The 26,244-nt window shown below is 39.9% G+C and overlaps 1 protein-coding gene across 14 annotated transcripts in view; it reads left to right on the top strand.

The window, feature by feature from the left end:
* The window catches only part of Heph (polypyrimidine tract-binding protein 1 heph), a 356,236-nt gene that overhangs the window by 79,584 nt on the left and 250,408 nt on the right, over positions 1 to 26,244 (top strand). The window contains exons 1-2 of one of the 14 annotated variants that reach the window (XM_070296905.1): positions 5,217 to 5,307; positions 6,439 to 6,557. The exons of 11 other annotated variants lie outside the window; for them this stretch is intronic. The gene's annotated coding sequence lies outside the window, so the exon portion shown is untranslated. Of the gene's footprint in view, positions 1 to 5,216; positions 5,308 to 5,852; positions 6,558 to 26,244 lie in introns of those variants that run through there. 2 more of the 14 variants (XM_070296906.1, XM_070296904.1) reach the window with 2 other exon arrangements.

Genomic DNA, 26,244 nt, shown 5'->3' with positions numbered 1-26,244 from the left:
TGCTGTTTCGAGATCTGAAACTGCGAAACATACCCGGAGGAAAATTCGCAGGAAAAAGACAGTGAGTGAGAGGGGGGGGGGGGCTCGTCTGATCTCTCTCTCTCTCTCTCTCTCTCTCTCTCTCTTTCTCACGCATGCGACCTCATTTGCGTACTTTATTACCAGGCGACACCGATGAAAACGCTTTATTTCCTCTGCCGGTTTGCTTGATAGGGTCGAATAGATTCTCAGCCTTGTATCAGCTGATAACGATGCGAATCATCAATCTACCGGCTTCGGTAATATACGTACGGACTCCAATTCGCTTGAAATGACGCGTTATGCGATTAATCCGCGGCAATGACTAAACATCAAATAATCAATTTTTGACAAGTTTTGGATCTTTCATATTAACTGTTTAACTGTTTTGACAACTAAGTCTCGAGCTAGACTCTCGTGTTATGACTACGCGCGCGGAAGAGATTTAATCTTAAAATACATCTCGTGTATATTATACATTTCATTTTACCGAACTGCATCTCTGTAAATATTCACTGTAAATAATATGCCGAGGAATATTTACGTTGAATATTTATTTGTTCGAGATCTATAAGTCGTTTTATTTTTCTTCTGGAAATGAAAGCAGCGGATAATTTCGACCTTGAGTACATAACGTGGGTGGTTCGATAAAATAGCGGGCAATTTGAAATAATTGTACTGTGCCATTAAAAAGATTAAATTATAGTCGCTTTCTTTCTAAACGATCACGACAGTTTTAAAGCAAACATTCTAATTTATTTGTTATTCGAGTCTTGTTTAGCCTTGAAGGCGCCATAATCATCAAGATGTTATCGATTATAGCAAGAAACGAGTATATTACATCAATCGACTACATAATAAATACAAAAATGCATAATCACCTCCGATGACGGCGAAACGTGCTTAGATAGACAAAACATTAATAACCATATATTAAGAATGGACAATATCTTCATATTTAGATATGACAAGATAATTTGTAAAACATGAGATAAATGGCAGGAGAAATAAATTTTATACACCTCGAATATAATAAAACTTTATTTTACACTATGAAACTTTTTTGCGTATATAAATTTCTCGACTAATTTTTTTACATTATATTAAAACGCATTAAATACGAAACGCAATACTTGATATTGGTACAATTAAACATATATGCAAATGGCTGTAATATTATACAATCACGTGTATAATTAGGGGAATTCGCGATCTCTTCTCCGAGCACAAGTTTACAACCAGCTGACTTTATCAGGATAAATCCGCGGCCCATAAAATATCCCAAGTCTCTGTTTCACGATCCGTTATCCTGCATTCTCGATGGTGAATCTACTCCGAACAGGCCCAAACAAGGAAGCTATAAGCCGCGCCCTTCCCGCTCTTCGGACAGAAAGGGACGAGACCTGTCGCGTATCCCTCACGAAATGAAAAGTAACGATCTGTTCCTGGAGGTCCCAGGAGGAAACGGCAAACCCTCCCGTCCTATTGCGGTATCCTCGAGCCTATATTTTTTAAGCGTGGCCCTAAGAGATCTGTTCCTCCTCTTTTCCCCTTCGACGCAACCGTACGTGCCACGCACGAGAAACACGTACACAAAACCATCCGTATGAGCGCGAATGTGCAATCGCTCAGACGGCTCTCGTGTTCTTTGTGTCAGTGGGATCTTGTAGGTACTTCCCCTCCCCCCCCCCCTTCCTCCCATGCAAATACGCAGGGACGCATCGACGATCCCGGTGGCGTTCCTTTCTTTCCATCACATGTAGTGTTACGTTTTTCGTATTACTCTGAAACGATATCGATGTTTAGAAAAAAAGTTTCGTTAACTTATCTCGAAGTTATCCGCTTTTCGATGCAACTGATGTGTTTTAATTTGCGTTTGACGTTGTATAAAGAGGCAGTTTTATTCAATCTACGATCGATCTTTAATTAGGGAGGATTTAAATAAAAGTTGAAATTAGTTCACGACTACGAGTGAATTTTAAGATCACGTGGCACATTTTAAATATACTGAATCGTACGAACAATCGTGTTTGAAAAAATTCATATTGGCTCGAATATACTCGTTTAGATTTTTCGAAGACAGTACAAGCCGACTTTAATTTATTTCATTGATTTCTTAATTTTTCCCTTCTCTCTTGAATATCTAAACGTATGTAATCTCACGTATGTTAACGCGACTTACAACGGGCTTACGTGGCTACACAACTGACTAATACGACTATTTATAAATAAACGTGCGTAGCACTATAAGCAATTTTCCGACTAGTCGATAGGAGAACGTTATCCTATATAATCGAATTTACGTAATCCTTACAAAGATGCGTTTAATACGCTTTAAACATCCGGGGTATATCAAATCGTCGCGTATTGCATAACGATGACGTCAGGGGATTTCGCGCGTAATGAACGAATTTCACTGATTAGTCGCTTGATACGTGATACGCCGGTTGCTTCTTGCAATCTTAGCAAGGCCGATTTCGTCGTCGAGTTTCATTCACTGCGCTCCCAACGATTTGCTTTCCATCTCGTACGTGTGCGTCACGTCGTGCGTGCTAACCCTTCCAGAATTGCAATGCAATCGTAATACGTACATGATAATGGCTTTCACATTTCAGAAGTTAATTCTGATGTATATCTATTGATGCAATATAATTAATCGAAATGTTTGATTCTAGAATGAAAAGTAGAAATTATCAATAAACTATAAAAATAATGTATAAAAAATATAGATAAATAAAGTATGACATGTATAAATAATGTTACAATTAATGAACTTGACAAAAAATAATTATTTCATATTCTATGAAAATGAAAAAGCATATATTTTTTTCTTTCCTAAAATACTCAATATTAAACTCTGAAACTAATTCAATTTCATTTTTAATACAATTATTGTTGGCTTATAATTCACTGTCAGTTAAAATCCTAATAAAGAAATAATAAATAAAAATCATAATAATTAAATATTGTATAAATACCCCTCTCTCTCTCTCTCTCTCTCTCTCTCTCTCTCTTTGTTGCAAAAAAATAATATATATATATATATATATTTATTGTATATTGTTACAATAAAAATAAATCAAAATAAAAGCAATAATAAATAATATCTGGTGGAATGTAAAAAATGAAAATAAAATAGACATTTCTCCATTGGATGAAAATGAGAAATAATTTTTGTTGCATTGAAATTTTGCAGAGAAATATTATGTTCCATAAATTTTGGATAAACAGATCGATATCATGCATGTGTATTCTATATAATACAACATTTGCCCCGCGATACCAGGTGTAAAATTTATTTTGTTAGAATACGGAATATTTTCTCTAACACGCGTACAACATGCACATATACATCAAGTGTCGAAAAGATTGACTCCCGTCAATCATTTTTAAATCTGATCTTTATTTCCGAGGAATCTAGAGAATAGCATCTAATAGGGGCATCGATCCAAATTAACTATCTTTCTCCCGGGACTCGAATTCTTAAAAATACGCACTTGTGACTGAAAATACCCCTCTTCCGCGGACAAAAGTGCACATGGAACAGGGCATTTGGCCTATATCGAGTAACACACATCTCGCGTCGCAAAAAAAAATAAAATACTCCCGGTATATTCAAAATGTAAAATGTAATCCGGTTTCCGCGAGCACGGACGTGTCTCCCTTTCCCCCCCCCCCCTCCCCTTCGTCGGCAAACGGGGAGAGAACCTTTGGCGTCTGAGAAGGCCTTTAATACGCATGGATCGCAGACGGTCGAGGGCCCTCTTCTGTGTTTCCCCTTCTGCAGAGAGGCCAGGCTCTCTTTTCTTCACACAACTACTATCCGACATAAAGCGTCGTTCTCTCTATCGCGGCCACGATGCGCAAGGTCTCTCGTTCGTTTCCCCGGACTCCATGTCCCTCTGTCCCGTCGCCCCGCTCTCTTCTCTCATGCCACCCTCTACCTTCATCCCTCTCGTCGTTTGTTCGAGGCGTCCTTGTTCCACCGACTCATTCCTTTCTCGGGGTCCATACCCCTCCCTCTTTCCCCTGCTCCTTCTCTCACCTTGCTGAGCTGTATTCTTTTTATCCGTGCGATCGTCCTGCGTGTGTATATACCGGGTGAACCATAGAGTACAAGGAGAATTCTTCTGCTCGTTCTTTGTTCACGCATGACGGATTCGAATACCAAAGACTAAGAAGCATGAAGGAATGAGATCCGCGATGCTCAACTAATTTTATATATATTATAAGTGCGGACGAAATAATTTTGGAAAGAGTCGTGTGATGGAAAATTATGGGTCTGTTATTTTTAGATATTCTTTTCTGCATATAAAATGCCATGAATATAAAAGGTTGAATAGTTAAATATATACAAGAATTGTTGAAATTTTATAATGCTGCTGAATATAATTTATATGCGATTTAAATTAAATTATATTAATAGTATCTATTAATATTCTTCAGATATTAATAGCTGCCTTTGTACGAGATGTGCGTCAAGAGCAATTTTCATTTTATACGTTTCGCCTTTAAATAATAAAAATGGCGCAAAATGATTACTCTCAGTTGTCATGAATAACGCGTTGAACAATCATAATTTCCGTTGGGTATGCCGACTATTTTCGAACGATAGAGAATATTACTCGCGCTGAAATAAAATCGAAATTTGGATTATGTAAATACAAACAGGATCCGCATTATGCAAATACAGTCAAGATGCGTACTATGCAAACTCGTATTATGTAAATGTTCTCGGCAGAACATTTATTTCCACTTTCCTACGGGAGCATTCTCTACACGAATTTACACTTTATATAGCGCAACATCGCGGGATTATTTAACAAATGTTTGGACGAATTAGGCTGCAACAGGCGTTTACAGGCGTTTAATGCATTACGCGTTTGCACATTGCAAAATTGCTCCACGAGGAAGGACCGCAAGGGTGAATAGCGCGTAATCGCCGAATATCACGGACACCCCGTATACATCCTGGCGCGCCTCCTACGTCGTGCTGCTTCCAACACATATCGGCGACGACGACGACGGCGATACATCGAATCTCAAAGGAGCGAGAGAGACAACGTCACCGGTAGCGCCGAGCGTGCGAGAGAGATCGTGACAAATCGAGTCGAGTCGGCTGTTGCCGGCTGTGCGAGTCGCCTCTCCCCTCTCCTCCCAGCGTCCCGCCGAAGCCTACGTTCCCCCTCTCCGCTTGGAGCGTCAGTCGCCCCGCGTCCCTCTACCGAGTCGGAACGTTGTGCCGTTTCCCGCTCGTCGCCCCGCGCCGCACCTAACCTCTCGACTACGGTAAGCTCTCTTCTCTCTTTCTCTCTACCTCCGCGTCCCCCTTGCCTTGCATGTCGTGCCTTCACCCCACGAAACCGCGCCGTTCGTCTCGAACACGTCCCCTTGCCTCTCGCCGTCTCCTCGCCGTCCGTTTCCCTGACATACCACGATATTCGTGTGTAGCGAAGTTTTGGCGTCGCCTCTCTCTGTCTCCTGTCTCCGCTCGTGGCGTGCCTATGATTTTTAAGCGGATCTATCGCGTGAAGTTATCGCGGTTTTCGAGTTTCGAAGTTGTCGACGTATTTACGTATCGTGAACCGGCGCGGTGCGCCACGGCGTGTTTCTCTTCCCCCACTCTTTTTTTTTTTTTTGTTCTCTTCCTGCGAACTACACGTTGTGTCTTTGTCTGCGCTTCGTACTTACTGCCTACGTGACGGTATGTATGTGTGTATGTATATGGGCCTCTCCTGTTTGATTTTTCTTTGTTCGTCTCATTCTCACGCCCTCTTGCTTCCTCCGCCGGTGTTGTCTCTCCCTCTTCTCCCTTTTTCTCTCTTTTTCTCTCGTCCGGTGTTTACCCCCGGCAAAATGGACGATCGGTTAGTGCACGAACGGCGTACAACGTGACGCGATCGTACTCTTACACAGTCAGTCTCTCGGTGTATATACTCCTCGTGTGGGAGAGAGAATCGAAGTGAGAGGGGCAGACGGATAGAGAGAGAGAGACGGCTGCCGCGCGTAGCTCGTAGGGAAAGGCGGTGAGAGGAAGGAGAGCAGTAGCTAGCCGGTGGTGCGTCGTCGTGTCGTGCGCTTCCTAACCTCCAAAACATCCAAAACGGCTCCTCGCGACAACCGACGCGTATAATAAGCAACGCCTGCCATCTCGACACGCGCGCGTGTCTGTGCCTGTCTTTTACCCATCTTACTCGTGACATCTTTGATTTATAACGAACGTGATCCGCAGTCATCGTCGTTGCCGCCGCTGCTCGTGTCGTCGTCGTCGTCGTCGTCGTAACCACGATTTGTGCAACGGTTTCTCGCGTGTGTGAATCTTTCGCGTCGCTTTTTGGCGCGACGAGAGAACGGAAATCCGAGACGAAAAACCTGGTGAAAGAGAAAGAGAGCGAAAGAGAGTTTTTTTTCGTGTTCGAGGTCTATTGTCTGTGCCGCGATTTGTGAGTGAGACAAGGACGAGCCAACGGGGGATATTCCACTGGAGATTTTTCTGGACATTCCTGTCGCCGTCGCCTGGGGAGCCTACCGTGGACACGGTTAGTACGATTAGCGGATAGAGAAGCCTCTCGACCAGCGTTTCCGCTCGGCCGGTGAACTTTCACGTTGTCGGAATACGAATCGTTTTCGGCATGCGGTGCGACGCGACCGCACGCGGTGCGCGCGGACCCGCTGCGCGCGTTCCAAGATCGCGCGGATTTCTCCCCCTGTCGCTCTCCTCGTGGACTCGCCAGGATGCGAAAGGCGCATGTCCATGCGTTGAAAACCAGCTGTCGCCGACGTTTGATCCCTGCACACGTGATACTCGTTGAATTCTCACGGCTTTTTTTCCCTTTCGCTCTCCCTCTCTCTCGTTTATTTTAATGCATTTTCAATGGACGCCATTGATTTACTCCACGACTTCCTAAAAGCACGCTCGAACGCCGTTCCTGTGACTTCCGGTGATTTTTCGGAGCGCAACTCGGCTCGCGCAACGGAGGGATAACACTCCTGCCGAGCGGAAACACGTGGCTCTCTTTCGAAATTATAAAGCTGATTTCAGTTGCTCTACTAAGCAGCAAAGCAGGATTAAAAATTTATAAATGCAAATTGTGAAATCTCCGGGAATGAGAGCGCTCGCAGTGATTTATTCAGCAGTTTAACAAAATTAGAATTTTTAATAAAAATTGTTATGATCGCGATAAAACGATCGACAGCATCGCGCATAAATATTCTATTCGTATTCATACGAGTGACGAACGTTTATTAATTTCATTCTCAGCCAAGTAGAAGGAAATTGTGGATTGCATTCATCTATACATTTCTTTCTTCGCTTACTTATTAAATTACTTTTGCACGTAAAAAACGCTATCGAATAATATTTTTGTGTATTATACAACTGAATAATTTTTCATTGTCTCACTTAGAAATAAAATACGGCCGATTTTGTCTCGAATAGAAAAGTTTAATTTATACATAAACATATCTTGTGGAAGAATTAATTTTTCCCCGGAAAACAATTATGGTTATCGGAAGAGCAAAACGGAAACACAGCTATACGGATAAGCTTCGGTATCGATAAGAATTACGGCGTCGTGTTAGCAGTAACGAGACTGTCAGTTTTTGCCGATGGGCGTAAAAATTGCTGCCATAAACAGAAGTCCGGCTCGACAACCGGTGGCGCATAGTTACGCGTCTTATCGCGGCGCCGCATTGCAACGGTCGCGTTCCTCCAACTCCCTCGGCCTCTCGTACGTGTGCGCATTGCCGTGTGCGTGTATTCGCCTGGACTACGGTACACGGTACCCTGGCGTGATACGTCGGTTCGGTACGTCAGGTTCTTCGATCGTGAGAATCGTCATTGTGCGCATCTCGTCCCTCGTTCTTCCTTTAGACCCTTTGTAAGGAACTTCGAACACGCGCTTTGCAATATAATAATAACTTTATTGTTCTCAAATTGTGCGTAATACACTTGGAAATAATTATACAAATAATAGAAACAAAAGTATAAATGCCGCGATGCGGCAGTGTCTCTAAATCTGCCTTAAGTAAAATTAAATTTCTATAAATGCACAAATATTTAAAAAAAAGAAATACAGTTTAATTGAGTACAGTAATTAATTTTCGATATATATATATATATATATAAATGTTTTTACGTTATTGTTAACGGTTCCCGATTTAGTTTCGCAATCGAATAAATCGTCGAAAATAATCCGCGCTTGAAAATGTTAAAAATTGGTAGTTTTACGAGCAACTTATTTTTATAAAAACTTACAATAATGTATCAAGTAGTTTCGAGATTCCAATTTGCTTCGGAATGCTGCTAATTTGCTTTAGATGGTTTTCTGACTGCAAAGTACCGCTCTACTCCAAGTCGCGCAAGTTGCAGCAAAACGCTGCACAATGTTAAACGCATAGCTATAAAATCCAGGCGTTCTCTAGCGTTTACGACGACGCGGGGACTGAAATTTGTATCTCGTAGATCCGCGCCTCGTTGAACAGAATCATCGTCATCGTCAACGACGCCATTGTCAATAGAGAAACTAGGCTGTGCGCAAAACCGGCAATCAGAGCGTACCTCTTTCCAAGCCGAACGCGAGACTCGCGAACGACCGAGTGAAGAAACTTAACGCGTGTAATTGCTCCTCCTCGGGAATTTAGAAACCACACCTTTTACGTTCGTCATGTCCCCGGTGGACGTAATAGGAAATCCACTGTAATCGCGATTAGTTGCGATACAACGCAGTCTCTCTCTAATAAGGAAGACGAGAATGTTGAAGGTTCTGGTGCTGCGGGTTTATCAATCCGCGTCTATTTATTACGATTACGTAATTGCGAAATTTTCGAGCTGATGAATCCAGCGTATTCGAGTTAAGAGATTGGAGGAATATTCTCGTTCTCTCTCTCTCTCTCTCTCTCTCTCTCTTTTTTTTTAACGGCTTGTCGATTACTTCGCGATTCACGCTGTACCTCGGCCTACAATTTCACGGTTGGCGATATCGCCCGTAATTGTGTTCGCGATCCGAATATCGATGACTAAGACTGTCCCGGGCGCAGGTAGGTAGGTAGGTAGGTGGGTATTTTTGCACCGTGAATGGTAATCGGCGCGAACGCGACGCTCGCGAAATCGAGGGCTATTTTCTCCGATGATGCACCGCGCCGATCAGCCACCTGTGCCCCGCGATATTGCACCTGGGTTACGATTTAACCATTTTTGCCATCCGAGTCGCGGGAACCGGTTCTCGCTATCGTCGGGGCCCTCTTTCTAGCCTCGTTGCGTCGGCGGCTTTATAACGTCGTGGCTCATCACTATGCGAAACGCGTTTCGCAATTCGCGAGTATTCGAACTCTTTCCTTTAGCCTCGAACGCTTTCCAGGAACCGACATTAGACTCTGCTATTTCGCCATCCATGATATTCGTCTAACGCGGATCGTCCAATTTTTTTTCTGATTATTATTGAATATAATCTATTCGTAAATATGTAATAATATAATTATTCTATTTTATTAAGAATAAAAGAGAAAGAGAGAGAGAGAGAGAGTAAATGGGCTCTTATATTTCCTACATTATCACTATATTCTGACCGTAGAGAATTAACGGTTATATTTAATATAAATATTGATATCGGAGAAAATATGATTTTAACCTTGGCGATGAATTTTATCTGTTAGCTACATGATTATTATCGAGTTTCAAAGAAACGTTGACAGAGGCTGGGAAAAATTCTTTTGCTGATATTTTATGCGACCGCATCGCGAGTTGCGCGCAAACCTTAGGTGTCTCAGTTTACCTTGATATCGACCCGACGTGTCATCCCTTTTAATCTTTTCTTTCGTTTCGTTCCTCTCTTCGTCGTTTAGTGTTAAAGCATTTCGAGAGTCGACGTTTTCAGGACGTATCATACTTGCAATTTATGGGAACCCTATGCTGAGAATGCTGAGCATGCGCTGGAACGATCTTAGGGACCTACGAAGTGACTAAATACTTGCCATAACCGGGATATTAAAGGATTTATTAAGCGCGGAAGGTCAATTCGTTCCTTTTCCTCTTACAAGTTAATAATCTTTTTTTTTTCTCTTCTGCGAGAGATACTTCAATCAGCTGATAATTGTTGTCTTAATTAAAACTATAGATTTCGAGATGATTAGATCGTAATGTAAAGTAAGTTTTGTGTTACCTCGCTATCTATACTTTTTATATATCGATATGGCGTAATGGTTTTTTTGCACGCCAATTAAGTAATAATGATATAATAAAATTTCAAATCTGTAACACACGCAACGATAACGTCAAATTATTTTTCATTTCTTTCTTTCCGATAATAATATCTTTATATTTCGTACAGCTGTTCGCAGCTATTCATTTTATTTCTTTTGTTAATTGCGTTCGGATTTCATCTTCCTCTTTTATCTTTTTTTCGGCGAAATTCATTTATACGTATCGTTATAAAGTTCTATTACGAAATAAGCATCGCGAACGGCCACGAATATTTGATTCACTAAATTCATGGTCGTTTAAGTGGCATTTGAGTCAAACGGGCAATCGTGTGGTATGCGAGTTCTTTCCATCATCAAGGTCGTCCGACTCCCGCAAAGCAATCCATCAATTCTCCATCCTTCTTGCCGCGTGCGAGCGGAATATTTCCTTTCGAACTTGTACCCCTCTCCTACTTTCTTCCCGTCGATGATCGGACCTCTCGTATTTTGGGCTTGCGAGGCGTATCATATTTTTCTATTTCGACGTTTATGGCCGGTGCGTCGCGCGTCCCGTCGATATTCTTCTTCCGCGATCCGAGATTTGTAAGGACGGATTATACCTGGGAAAATGTTTCCCATGGGGGCAAGGGACAGCGGAGAAATTCTAATAAAGAATTTCATATGCGTAACATTCGGCGGCGGACGAATTTGTATTTTTTTTTTCTTTTTTCTTTTTATTGATTTTTTTTTCGTCGCGCGAGATTTTTAAACACGTGCATCACGCCGAACGAATCTCGTCGGCTCAAATTCTCGAGCATCCACATATTTATGGCTGTCGATCTGGATTCCTTCCGACATTTTGTTTGTCCGTGATCGCATCAACCGTCGACCGACATGGGCATTCGTTTTGCATTGTTTCGCAAAGCGGTTGTCTAAAGTAATAAGAGGGCGATTCCTCTCCGGTAATCGATTACTCGGGTGCTTTCCTTTTTTTCCTCTTTCTTTATTTCTCTCCGCACGATTTCCCTGTTTCGCGATTTGCGGTTTCCAAACCGCCGGCTAGTTTTCCGCGGCAGAAAGTAGCATCGTGAGAAGAGTAAAGAGAACTCATTTTTTTCTATCTCTCTCTTTCTCTCCCATCTCCTTTCTTTACCTCTGTCAGAGCCTTTCGCTCGGGTAAACATCCACCGGAAACTATCCGGTGGAAAAATAAGCAACGCATGGATTTGCGTGGCATTGACGTGATGTTTCGCGGGAGGCGAAACGCGATTTCATTCGGCATGAAACGCGCGTTATTTAAGAGCCGACAAGACACGAAATTTTTTTCTTTTTTTTCTTCTTTTTTTAATATATAAACATTGCGCTCGCATAAATTACGTTTGACGGAGTGATTGAATAAGAGAAGAGCTTGCCGTTTTACAAATAACTTTATCTATCTATTTATCCTTCCACAAAATAAATAACACAAATAAAATATAATATTATCCGCCAAAACAGATATACGGCGCATATTTCTAAATATGAATTTTTCCGATACATTTCCGCCGATTTCTCTCCCGCCTCCTCCAAGTATCGTTTTTCTTGTTTACGAGAGAGACGAGAGAGACTTCGGTATATGTTTGTATGAATGTGTTTAGGCGGCATCTCAGAAAAGGGCCGGCTCCATTTTCTCGGCGATCGAACGTCCAACGGGATACTTGTATATAACTCATGTCGCGGAAAATTAATAAATTAAATCGCCCTCGTTGCGCGCGGGATGAGATCGATACTGAAAATTAACTACCGCCATAATATTTCACAGGCGCAGGCCCGCCTGTTTTTCGTAGAGACGGCCTGTCGTCGATGGGGACGACAAATTGGCGGACGGGCTAATAATCATGAATACGCGGCCATGATTCCGGCCATTGCTAATGATAATCGTTTTGTAGTTTAAATCGAAGCAATCTTAATTTCTTCGCCACAATTGAAGCGACTTTTCGAGATTATCGGTAAATAGAAATTGCATTATTTCTGTTTGCTTATGAATTTCATTTCTGTATAGAGAAATCCTTGTACGCCGTACGTCTGATTTTCACTCGTCTTGATCTTAACCTTGACCTAATGCGGAGATTATCATTGTATTAATTTGCGAAAATATTCGGTTATTAGTAAGAATATATTATAACTCGAATCGTGCTCGATGCAACGATTGGCAAAAATGATACCACGATTCGTTGATCCGTCGTCGTTCGTTTCGTAAATAAATCGACAGAATAGCTTCGCGACGAGCTATTGAAAATAACGTCATTTTTCAACGCGACATTCTTCATCCTTCATCGGCAACGTTTGTATCGGCCGGTTTTGAAAGCAATCTCGTACAAAACCGTCGATTGTGCAAACCAATAATGCAAACTTTCGATGATCCGATCACTCGTCTCCTCGTTAATTAGATCGGATTACCGAGAGATTGCGTGCGCAATTTTCGGTCGCGTAAACGATTCGCTCTCTTTCTCTCTCTCTCTCTCTGTTTTTTCCCGCTGCCAAAAATCAATTTCTTGTTACGCGTAAGCCGCGAAAGCTATCATGCGTATTTTGGCTATATCCTTCCTGGAAAATGGTTTTTTGGTATATACATGGTGAAATTGGTTAGTCGCTCTACGTGTGCAGGTAGATGGAAAATTCTTGTCACGTAGAAGTTTTTGGGCGATACCGCGTTCGGTGAATATTAAAATAATAGACTTTCGCGAAGCGCGTGGGGAGGGATGTCGCGAGTACCGCTTTTTCCCGAAGATGATAATTCAAGAATGTAACGGAGAGGGGACGCGCGCTTTCCGCTATTGTAATCGTGTTTTGCGTCGCGCGTACAAAATAATATTAATTATTGTAGAAAATGATCCGTTGTAAGCGAAGCTTTAACGCGCGCCGGTCCCCGCATCGAACGAACAATCCTCCGAGGCTCTTCAACCAGGAAGTGAGTAATTTCGACATCCACCGCGCCATCCATCCACCGAGCGGAGAGAGATACTTTAATTAATTCCATCACCGTGCGATGAACGCCGCCGATATTCTTGCGCGATAAAAATGTCGCGGCATAATGACAGCTCGCATGGATTTCGCTTGGGGAAAAATAACGGAGAATGACTTTTGTAATAGATTCGGACGAGGCGCGGTTTTGTAATCTGCGATTTGTGGTTGAATCTTCTCTTCTCTTTTCTTTTTACAAAATAAAATTCTAGAAATTCTAGAAATACGTGTATTTCTATATTTAATAAAATAACTTCGTCTTTTTTTTTTTTTTGCGAGTAACCGCAGTGAAGTCTGACAAACCACACCGTGTCAGTTGGAAGGAAAGAAATAAAACATGCTAGTTAAAAGATAATGAAAAACTCGTATTGCCAACATTCAGTTTTCTTCGGGAAAAAGGCTTTTGTCGGATAGCTTCTCGAAAATTCAATCAAGGCATATGTGTGTCAGGGCCAACGGGTCGTTACCTCTCGACTGTTAGATTCCGAGACTCATTAGTGTGACTCTGAACAGACGTTCCACTGCAAATAAACGGTTCGGCTTTACAGTCACATACCAAAAGCAGTAGGATCATTATATCCCGCGGAGCGCCGTTTATTTGACTCATTTCTATTGAGGCTGGTTTTCATCAATTTTTGATATAAGGTTAATGCCAGACAGCTGAGTCTCTTCTCTCCATTTATAATGTTGGACTATGAATTAAAAAAAAAGTTGCTTAAGATCAACGTTAATTGATGTAACTTAGTTTGAATTATTCCAGATTTTTTTACAAATCTTTCATAATACTTGACAGTTGAATTGCTTAAATTTTTGTTCTATTTTTGATTCGGTAAGAATTATGATAGAAACTTTATTATATTAATCAAGATGGTATGGATTATAGGCCAAGATAGCTCTTATTCGAAATCACATTTCGCGGAGTTTTAAATTTAAATATCCGACACCACGCGCACACCCACGTAATATCGCAAAATATTTCCTGAATCCGTGCGTTGGTTGGCATTCGGGATCGTTTATTAGTTTCGGTCGAGTAACCAAGAGGCATCGGCAGCTGCCTTACGTCAGATATCTCTCTGATCATAACCCAGTATTTTCGTCGAGTCGTTTCCACTCATCTAGGACTTCACGAATACGACCTTTTCGCCATATTGGCGAAAAGATTGTTCGAGAATCGGTGCCTCCCTCTATTTCTCTCTCTTTCGTTCGCTCCTCAAATCGTTCGTTTCACCTTAGAAAACCCTCGGACGAACTGGGTGCAGCTGCTCGCAGCTGTTCGTCCTTATATAAAATGTTGCGCATGTTCGGGACACCGGGCATTTGCATTGTTACTGATGCTTCTTGTTATGATTTTGAACAGCTGCACCTGCTTGCTCCTGCCATTCTTTCGTCAACTGACGATTAGCAGCTTGCAATAGAAATGTCTCCCGCGATAAAAATAAAACGACAGACTTTTATACATTACCAATATCTATTACATTCTTAAAAAATTATTTAAATGCATTACATAATTAGTTTTAGAAATGAATATTAAGAAAAAATTAGAAAAAAATACTAAGAAAGATTAAGTATAAAAAATTGCATAAATTTTATCTTTTATCTTTATATATTATTATTCAAGGAGATGAAATATGTATACGCGATTACAAAATAAATATGTTTATTCTTGGTACACAGATAAATACACGTAAAATAATATTTCTCTCGTGAAATGTCTCTCGTGTATTTTGAGGTGACAGTAGGTGCGATAAAAACGCGTGACGATAGTGACGTGACGACCGGTTGGCACAATCGTCGCGTGAAATTATCTGGCGCGTAATTTGCGCGTTGGATACGTCGCACGCGGTCCATTTGCGAGCGGTATCGCCGGAGCGTCTCTGGCAAAGGTGTATTACTCTTGGTAGCGCTATGAAATTATTGCGAAACGAAGCATTGTTGCCGATCCGTACTCTTCGAAACAATATCGCGCTTGGATGGACGCGTTGCGTATTATCGGCGAGCGACATAACTTCATTTTGCATGCGTAATTGCGCGCTCGACGTGTTCAGTTGTGCCTAAATCTCTCTCATATTATTCAAGTCCAAACTGATCAAACTATTCGACCGATTCAACTATCGTGACGATAAATTCGGAATATTTTGTTTAACAATAGAATCTTTAATAATAAGAGATCGTTTTATACGTATTTTTTTACAAAAAACTTTTTATATATTGTATATATTTTTAATATATATTAATTTTTCATCAAAATTGGTAATATACATTTTGCGTTATCATTTTCTCAATGTATATTAAAGAATGTTTTCGTAAAATTTCGAGTGCTTCAGTTTTAAATTGTATTTTATGCAAAACTCTCGGCAATTAAAAACTTGCATTAAAAAAAAAAAAAAAAAAAAATCATGGTTTATATTTTACATCCGAAGCTTTCATGTGATTCGCGAGGTGAGGGTTCTCTCTTCGATGACATTGTTGGCGCGGAAACGAGGTTACCGTCTGCGTGACGGTGATTTAATGAAAGTGACGTCTTGACAACGGGACGCGCCGATCGGAGATTAATCTGTTGCATACTGCGTATATGGAGGTACCGTCATGGATATGCGTATAGAATGTGAGTCGTCGTTACCGAGAATTACGTTCGCATGTTATACAATACATCTGCGCGTGCACGCTGCGTGTGCACACGCCATGATTTCAAGTCCGTCGCGTATATTAGCTCGTGTACGAGTGCACGCTTTTATCAGCTTATCTTTGAAAGCGACGGTAAACATTTGAATTATTAAGCCGCCGCCTCCTTTCCTCCCCTCCCCTTCCCTTCCCTTCCCTTCCCTTCCCTTCCCTTACCTTCTCCTCCCGCCACGCTTTGTTGAGACGTGTTCTGCCTGATGGTGGATGAGGTCGGCGAAGAAAGGAACGATGGAAAGAGAGGTGCGGAGGCACCGACATAATAGGTATGGAACGAACAAAGGGGACCCGAGCAATGTCGAATGCAAGAAATTAACCCTCCGTAAACCCGGGACGGCTTTCACTTGCGGAAACTCTGGAAATGTGATATTTTCATAAAAGCAGGGATCGCGAATTATAAGTTTATGCGAATTTTATGAGAAAATCCTACACTTAGATATTTTTCATTGAAATATTATTTTCAATAAAATACGATATTTAACGAATATAAATTTTTTTTTTAAATACGATGAAAATCCGGTATTATTTAAATTTTGATAAGGTTTTACACTGACTAAAATAACGCAAAATATTTAATGCAAGAGATTTCGAATAAGTTTCAAGATCTGATGAAATGATTAATCCTAGAATATTGCGTTGTACACAGGACACTTTTGTGCATGCTATAAATCGGATTACAGAGAGATAAAATTTGCAACGTGCGTGGAAAATGTAATAATCGAAACATGTGGAATATTGCATGTTTGTTATCTGATACGTTTGACGTCATTTGTATCCGATGATATTCAGTATTTCGTGTATAAAGCGAAATGGTATTGTCAGCTGAAAAAATATTACAGGTAGAAGGTAGTATACGGAAAAACCGTCTCTTATTTAGGAGATATATTATTTCGATCATATGTATAATATATCCTGAATATTCTCTTTCTCTTTCTTTCTTTCTCTCTCTCTTTCTTTTTTTTTTTATTTTTATTTTTGCGCGATAATACTCTGTTAGATAAACTCGATTGATATCGAAAATAATCGGATTGAAGTACCTGTGACTTTGTAAATATATTTTCAAACCGATAAACCTGGATAACAATGGGCAATTAATTTATAACAATGGTATAACGGGCTGTAACAAGATCCGTGGCCGTAAAGGGGCGAAAAGAACAAAGGAAGAGAAAGTTCTCATACATTTTACAAGTTTCCCTTGAAAAATAATTTGACAGTAATGCTGAATTCTCATGATGCTCGATGTTCGCGTTAGTAAATGATAAATGCTTATAATTACGCTTATTTTAATGACGCAAAGGGGTAATGCAACGCGAACACTGGTAACGCGTCAACGAACCCCGCAGCGAATGTAATAGAACTTGCACTCATTGAGGTCAAGAACCATTCATAACGTTTGTGAATACTCAGCAATTCTCATGACAGATACAATACACTCGCAGCCTTTCGAAAATTGAAACCAGTTCGATACATAGATATGTCGTATATATCTATATAAAAAAAATGTTCTGAAATCACTTACAATAGCAGATTCTTTGACCGATTTGAAGGATATTTTCTTGGCGAAAATGTCGAGGTATTAATAATTTCTGAATTATAAACGAAATTATATGTGATATCTGCGATATGTGATATTTTTTTATTATCATCATTGTGGCATGTTTATAAAATTTTATTCAATTACTTTTTTAATTGGCACACGAAATGACATGTATTTTGACTCTGTGAAGCAGATATTTAAACACTAATTATACATCTGTCGCTGACGATAATTTCGAACGGTATTATGTGCATAATATATATCACCTTGGGATTTATCTAACTATTGTTGGCGAAGTTCAAAGAGGCCGTGTGAAAAAGGCAAGAAGTTTCGACTGATGAGCTTGTTAGAGTTTTCGGGGAGTTCTTTCGGAGCAACTTTCATCGCGGAACATTCGCCCTCAATATCTGCGCTTATTCGTTTCGGGACGACGATGGGTGAGGTCGGATCTTTGTGATTTCCATCGATTATCTTGGCGCGTACCGAAAGGGACGGGCAGACAGACTCGCTTTTTCGTTCTCCGAATGGAAAAAAGTGAAAGTATGTCGGTGGGTCAAGTGCATGTCTAAGGTTTCTTGCGTAATGTCGCGATCCGTCTTATTTTTTCGACAGTCGAACGCGCGCTCGATTTCTTTCTTCTACTATCGTAATTGCCATTTTTTTTCTTTTTCAAATATATGAATTTTATCTTGTATAATAAAACGATGCATTTTTTATATCATTCGCTAAGAGAAGCACCGATAGCGCTCGCCTTGTCAACGGATAGCGTGAAAGAAAAAAAGGGAAAAAAAAAAAATTTATTATCGTCTATATTTTCGCGTATGGTGCAAGTTTCCTTTTTATATATGTAGAGTAACGATATTGCGGTATCGATATTTTCGCGCTGATACTCGGTGTCGCGAAACTTTCCGCGCGATAGTTTCCGCCGTCTAAACAAGCGATACTTTCGAAGTATCGATCGCGTTCTCTCTCCGACCACGTGTTCCAGCGCGTGTTTCAGAGTGCGGGTCACGTTTTCGTAAGTTCTCTTCGTAACCGCTCTTCGGATAATTTCTCGAAATGCTCAAGGTCGTGAAATCGAACTCTTCCCGAAGAAAATGGGATACCGTTGGAAATTGGATGGATTCGTAATGATTTCTCCGAACCAGTTTCTCGAAGATGTTTATTTTTATCTTTCCTCTTCTGCTTCTCTCCTCTATATCTGTTTTTTTTTCTCGCACATTTTACGTGCCGCGCTTTTTTTCTTTTGCCGTTATTCGTTTTTGTGTGCAGGCGCATAATTATCCACTGGTGCGATTGTGTTTCTCATACGACGACGACAACAGACGTTTCTCGAATTTTAAGGATTATGAGTAACACGAGCGAAGGATTACCCGGTGCCCTTCGTATTTTTCGAGATCGTTCGAGGGTCCGACATTCTTCAAACCGGTTAACTTCCCTTCTCTTTTTCTTTTGTTTGTCTCTCTCTCTCTCTCTCTCTCTCTCTCTCTCTCTCTCTCTCTTTTTCTATGTTCTTCATGCTCGCAATCTGTAATTTTACTTTGATAAAAAATTCTTTTTCTCCCGTAAAGCGATTTTAAGAAATAATTTTATCACATTTCAATTTTAGCATCTGTTGAAACAATTTTTTCTTTCGGATAGGAAAAATTTTGCTAGTCACCATTTGCTTTTTCTCAACTTTCTAACGTTTAAGATCGTCACTCAGAGTATAACATATATGGTACTTCCAGCAATACTTGATGTACAAATAATTATATGAAACGTATCTCTTGTGCTAGTCGTTAGACGAACGATTGCACGCTCTCTCTCTCTCTCTGAATCGATTAGAATTTTACTAGCGATTAATCGCGTCGACGAATTAACAAAAGGTACGCGGGTCAAATAAACTTTATCCCAGGCGCGAGTTATAATTATATAACACGACCCGCTTTGAAAACGCCGACGGGAAAGCGATAATTATAAGCGACCCTGGTCGCCGATAAGCCTACCGCGATCGGCTAATGCGGCATATTATTTACATTTGTATCGCGTACACACGGTTAACGCGCAAATATTAACGGTTCGTTATTATCCGGGCGAGTATGCGGCGAAAACAACGAGCTGGTATTGCATATAAATATGCATACGGGCTATTTGCTTGAATATTTGTCCGTTACACTGCAGGACCAGGGGCCGCCTGCAGCCTGCGAGCGCCGATGTTTTGCCCGAGATATGAGATTAAAGCGTGTAGATACACTAGGTACGATCGTCGCTAATTATTCAGGCAGACGACAAGATGCACGTAGAAAATATATGTGGATACTTAATACCGGAACGCTAATGAGAATTGTCGATAACGATCTCGATATTGACTCGAAAATATCGAGGCAACACAATAGGCTTCTATTTCTGAAAGCGATGAGTAAGGATCAATCTGTCGATTTTTTACAAAGTACGCATAAAGCGTGAGATAGCACAATTATTCTTTCAGTTATATAGTGTATGAATAATCAGATTGAATAATAGTCAAAAAATTAACGATTTCAGTTCCGCATCGCCACGCGTGTTTTACGGAATAACCTTGAAGATTTACGATTGAGAACCATTGGTAAAGAAAGAAAGAAAGAAAAAGAATTACATATGCACGATGCGTCAGCGTCTGGACGCGTCTTCGTGTGCGCGGGCGAAAATACTTTCCTTGATCGATCAAAATTTGTTGATCGTGTACGATGGAAATTTTTTTAAAATTCACGTCGTTATCAGACGTGATCTTAAAAACGTCGAGTACGAGTACGAATAAAATCGAGTATCTAATTTGTGTGTGTATGCGCGGTTTTAAATTAATTAAAATCTGACGCAATTATTTTCTCTAAGCCTATATTATAATAAGAAAAAAAAAAAGAAAAAATTAAATATTCTAATGATGAAAAATATAATTTTTGATCGCGACATCGGGAGTCTTTTCATATGTGTGCTATCTCGCGTCTATTTCCTTATTCAAAGTAATAAACGTAATCATGATTTACGCAATCAGAATTGTTTACAGATTATACGTCTTATCGAAAAGATCTCTGATTCATCGTTACGATGAAGAATAATTTTTTCACGTGAAATTTTTTTTTTTTTTTTAATTTTTCTCTCTGGGAACCTCTGCCTGTTGCGCGACCTTTATTTACCTTAGTTTTAACGTTGCTCGTTTCCATATGCGTTTCCGGTGGAGCTAATGAAGTTTCTCTATCGCGTGTATAAAAAATCTTAATCGCAAACTCGAGTTGCCACCTGTAGGATCTCTTTGTGGAAATCGAAATTAGAAAGTCCGTGATAGAATTCGCGTTCTTCGAATTATTTTGCGAAACAGACAACGAGACCAGTCTTCTATTTATACGCAAAAATTTGAATGCTTGAGACATTGGCAAGCGAGAAGGAAACCTCATCGACATTTCGTTCTATTCCACGTGGCTTACTTATGTGTAACCTTGTCTGACACTTTTTGACGTCACGCGTATGACTGTGTCGATCCACGAACAATGGAAAGTTCAGCGTTCGAGGCTCGTGCTCGAAATTTAATGACGAGCTCGCTCTCAAAAAGTGATTTTAATAATGGGATTAAATATAAGCTGTAACAGTTTCAATATTTTTTCCTCTCAATTTCAAAAATCGACTTTAATGATGGATTAAATCAATCATAAGCTTTCATATTATACAGAGAACTTTTTCTTACGTAATTAAAAAAAAAGAAGATATGTTTCGAATTATATTACGCGTGATCCGATTTAATCTTATTGAGATATATGTATATTATTATACGTATATCCATTATATTAATTATCTTGTTTTTGGAATTCATCTCTATAAATTTTTCTCTATAATACGTATATAAATTTTAATTATCGCATTAACATATAAAAATACATATAAATTTTTCTCTATCTTTTTTCTACATGACTCTCAAATGCGATTTTTAAATATTGTCGTACGAAATGAAGCTATAACAGTATCGAACAATGTATTTGCGTGCGTAAAAAAAATATGCCGTGATTGTATCTCGATGCTGTAGCATGGCATGAGTTACGGCGGTGGATCGATCGAATCATCAGGTTCGGTATAGTGTTTATACGGGCCGTTTACATACGACGTAATCAGTTACCCGCGCAGGGAAAGAGCCGGAGAAATCAATATCTTTCGGCCGATGAGTCAGTTTGCGTGCGCACGATGTCATCAAAAAGACATCTCTCAACTAAAATTCACCGACCGGTAAAATTCGCGCTAATCTTACGCGAATATAATCGCCGGCTGGAATCTCGAGAGCCTGTTTCGTTAATCGCCACACGATGAGTTTTTTTTTTTACGCCGTTCGGTTCAACAGGTTTCATTATGGCAGATATACGAAAAACACGCGGTTCGAACGTCGCTTTATAATCTTACTTACTTATATTTATCTTTTAATTACTGACAATAGGACTTAATAAGGTTACCCCTTTGAGGGGAATTCATAATTTCCGCTAAACACGCGACGAGATGTATTTAAGAATAAGAAGAGAATATTATTCTTTTAAAATAATATTTGTGCCGGTCTCTCTATTTTTTTTTCCCCCCAAAAAACGTAAATTAATTGCGATAAATTGTGAGCATATGTTTTTACTTGGATCAAGTGTGGGGAAACCATCTCCATTTTTTCGTCGCTCTCTTCAAATGTTAATCTACTTTCGGGGGAAAAAAAACAAAAACAAAAAAAAACACGAACGGCTATCAATCTCTTTGCCTTCCTGCGCGTAAAACGCGCCGGTTATTCGATCGCCGGTAAATATATACGTATCGGCCCATCGATAGCGTATTTGCTTAACCAAATTGGTGGTCGCATGCGAAATCGAACATTTCAAAGCGACAAAGCGGCGCGCGCTTTGTGCCGTATGGAGTTTGCGTTATCCGAGATGAAGGAATTATTCGTAGGAAAAGTAATTTATCTCTGCGTATTGGCATTCGGATAATTTATTTGTCAAAACATTGATAATTTTTTTCTAATGTATTTTCTGTGTGAGCGAATTTGTGGCGTATTTAATGCCAATGCGATTAGGTGCCGAAATCCATCTCGTTTAAATCGCCTTTATTCCCCGATCAAGCGTATTATAATTATATTCGGGCTACGTTTTGCATAAATTTATCGATTCGCCAATGTGCTACGTTTTGCTAATATATATTATTAAATATACGAATGCACGATTGTCGCGTGTACGTGCTATCGATTGATTCCTGCTTACCGCGTGAACACGAAAATGAATTATTTATCTGGTTTCGGTCGAATTGTTTATTAAATCCAATTAATCGTATCAACGAAGACCGGTATAAAGCAGCAATCTTCATGCAGGCATTAAACGAATCTTATTAATAGGGAATATATTAATGTTGATTATGGAAATAAAATTGCAATTAGTAACTTAAACATATCGAATAAATATTATTATTATCGTTTTGATTGAGATAATTATTATTATTTGTACAATGAACATTGCTGCGTATTTTTGCGTACTCTTTATCGCGTCAACGAAACAAAGTTACGAGTCCGGCCAAGAGGGTTCGCGATTCGTAGAATGTCATTCGGTATTCGGATGAATGTGAAATTGGCGAGGGACGTTAACGGCCGATCGACTCTTCGGCTAAAAGGAAAACGGTGTAGCGAAGGAAATGGCGAGAATTACATAAATGCCCGGAACCGCAAAGTTTACACGATGATCGAATTACACGACGTCGGTTTGCTGGCCGAGGGCCAATCGACCTCACGTTGGTATTTCTAGTTCTTTTTGTTAGTTACGCGAGAGAGACAAATACACGCACACGCACACAGCTGCAGCAGCATTTTTGTTTTACATCTCGTCGAAACGACCGGATTTTTGGCGGACTTTATTTAGAGGATAGAACCGCACTGCACGCGCGAAAAGGAAACATTCAAAAAGATACAGTGTTTTTGACGAAAGTATATATATATATATATAAATTAGTATAAAAAAAATTGTATAAAAAAAAATTGTTTTTAAGAAAATTATTTACAATGTATTTTTTTAAACAATTATTTGTTTTTTTTGCACTAATTAATTTGTCTTATTATTCTGTACATAGAAGTATTACGGTAAAATTATCGAAAACTGAATATTTTACGAAATATTTTATTTTTTATATCAAAATATGTCAGATTAAAATATAAAATAACTCAAAAAGTACTTAATGAAAAAATACTTTATTATAGTGTTTTGGAAAGCTCTCGATGTCAGCTACAAGAATACTAAATAAAAAATGGGGGTTTCCATTTAAGATTTTAAAGTTGACCTTCACATGACCTTCAAATAATTTTCCAAGGTCAAACCAATGGTACCATCTTATGGCCCCCTCGAAACCAAACAACTTTTGTCTGAAACATTTTTCTCTTCCGGGCTTGGTTTTTGAGATATTTGCCTGAGGAGATTAAAATGGGACACCCTGTATATGTATAACTATATATATTATATATTGTTTCCGTCGCGTCGACTTTCGGCTAAACAAATTCTTGGTATATTTCAGTTTGAGCCACGATACGTAGGAAAAAAAAAACGACACCCATTTCTTCCGGTAATAGTACTTTATTCTCATTAACGGTTGCAAACATCAGTTAACCGACGATCCCGCGCGGTGACAAGAACGAAATTGTTATACCCACGCAAAGTGCCCCGATGGAGTTACCGGGGAAACGAACGAACGGCCAACCTCCGACTCTCGCTGATTGTAACTGCCAGTGCAATTTTTTAATCGAGTTAGCAACTCCCCCTTTTACCTACGAGGGTACAAATGACGTAACTCCGCGTCCGGCGCAGCAACAAACTTTAACCCTTTTAGAATAAATCTAATTTTTTTGAAATTAACCGCGATATACATAAAATAGCCGCGTAACTGTTTGCAACTTTCGTACGAATCGAACAATTTTCACGATACGCGCGCGTGTTTATAGAAATCTCCGCATATTATATGACAGAGTTAAGGGTTTTATTTCTGAAAGTAAAACTGAGATGAGACGCTCGCACATTTAAATTATACACGTTGAGAAATCGACGAGCTGATAAACATTCCGTTAGTATCTCGGGCGAGAAATTTCCACGACAGCAACGCGTCGGGTACTACGCTTAGGTAAACTACTGTACTGTTTTTGCATGAAATAGGGATTCCTCGGACACGTGTATATTGTCGGTGCAATCGTTGCACGTGTTGCAAAAGCTGCACGAGACCGTTCGCAGGCCATCGGCAGCGACCGCAAACATATCGGCGGCACGGCCGGTCAGGCTTCTGAATTATTGAAGCCGAACCGACGCAGCTCATAGATACAGCCATCTAATGCTTTCGACCTTCGAAACGAATCTGTCGATATGAGTATATCCTGGAATAGCCGGTTTGTCCATTTCGCGGCTCCAGAATAATTAGAACTATTTTACGCGATCGGGAACACAATCGGCAAGAAACGATGATTGTCGTTTATATTGTTGGACAATAATATGCAGTCTCACGTCCAACTAAACGTCGCAATCGCTCTGATTAACCTTGTAAATGGGGCGATAATGGTAATGGAATAATGACAATAACGCGAGCAACCATCTGCGAAGGTTCGTTTCGAGTGCCGGAAATTTGATACGGAGATCTGTTTCCAGAGATTTGTCTGGGTCACCGGGAATAGATTTTTATCGCGAAAGCGTCGCGCGGCGAATTATTTACTTCTTGCCAGGAATAGGCCGGTCCGAAATTTATTTATCTACTGTCTCTGTTCGCGCGTGCAGGGCGCTCGACCGAAATATCGTCTCGTTCCGTGACGACGTTTGCCCGGTTCACCTTCATGGTTCTTGCTTCGTTCTCTCAACCGTTCCAGCGCTTCGACGACGGCGAATCTGCTCATCCCAGGACAGGTCTTCGATAGTTTTTGCTGCCTTATAATGTCTCGTATAACGCAGTGCTTCTCAATAAAACAGACTGCGGTGGTTGATCTTCATTCGCAATCTTCAGTTGAAGCTCAGTGGTGGACATATTTAAAGTGTTGATTATAGTAATTATTTAAATTGTTTTTAAATTAAATATTATTTGTGAAATTTATTTTCCAAATAGCGGATTTATGTATATATATATATATATTTAAAATTTATTAATTGAGTTTAAGCAAGAAAAATAATTAGAAAAATGACACACTATTTATTTCAGTAATTATCATTAATTTAATACCAATTGACAATTGTCATAATATAAGAGAAATAACGATATAAGTATATTTTTAAATATTTTACTGCTCATATAATAAAAAAAATAATTAAGTGATTATTTGAAGAAAAGTAACGTAATTATATTATTTCTAGAAAATAATTTCTTCAAAAATTGTCAGTTATTCTAGGCGATAGAAATTGGGGCAATTTTTGTCTTTATCAAGCTTCGAGTTTTAAAGGGGGGAACAAAAAAAAAAAGTAATCTCGAAAAGTGCAAAGTGGGCGTAAGGCGTGAGTCGAGTATGCTCGACATAAGCGATAGACGAATGAGCTCGGCAGCGTCGGCCGACAATTGCCAATTAGTCAGCCCGACCTGTTAGGTCAATTGGACTCGCGTTTCCAGCCGATTCAGGGAGTCCGGTCATGTCCTACCGTGAAATTACTCGTTGGCCACACGCGTCGCCGGCGTTTCCCTGGACTACCATTCTTGGCGAGACGCGCTTCGATAAATATCATATCATCATCTTGGTAGATGGAGGCATTTGAATTTTTCGTGGGCAAAAACTGACACGCTGATTACGATACCGTTATAATTCGAATGTAATCATACTCGCATCATTGAACAACGCAACGATATAGTAA

The sequence above is a fragment of the Polyergus mexicanus genome, unplaced genomic scaffold (genome assembly GCF_030449975.1).
Source record: "Polyergus mexicanus isolate NDT 795.1 unplaced genomic scaffold, iyPolMexi1.0 SCAF_6, whole genome shotgun sequence".
Taxonomy (NCBI): domain Eukaryota; kingdom Metazoa; phylum Arthropoda; class Insecta; order Hymenoptera; family Formicidae; genus Polyergus; species Polyergus mexicanus.
This window is presented reverse-complemented; position numbering and strand designations above follow the sequence as displayed.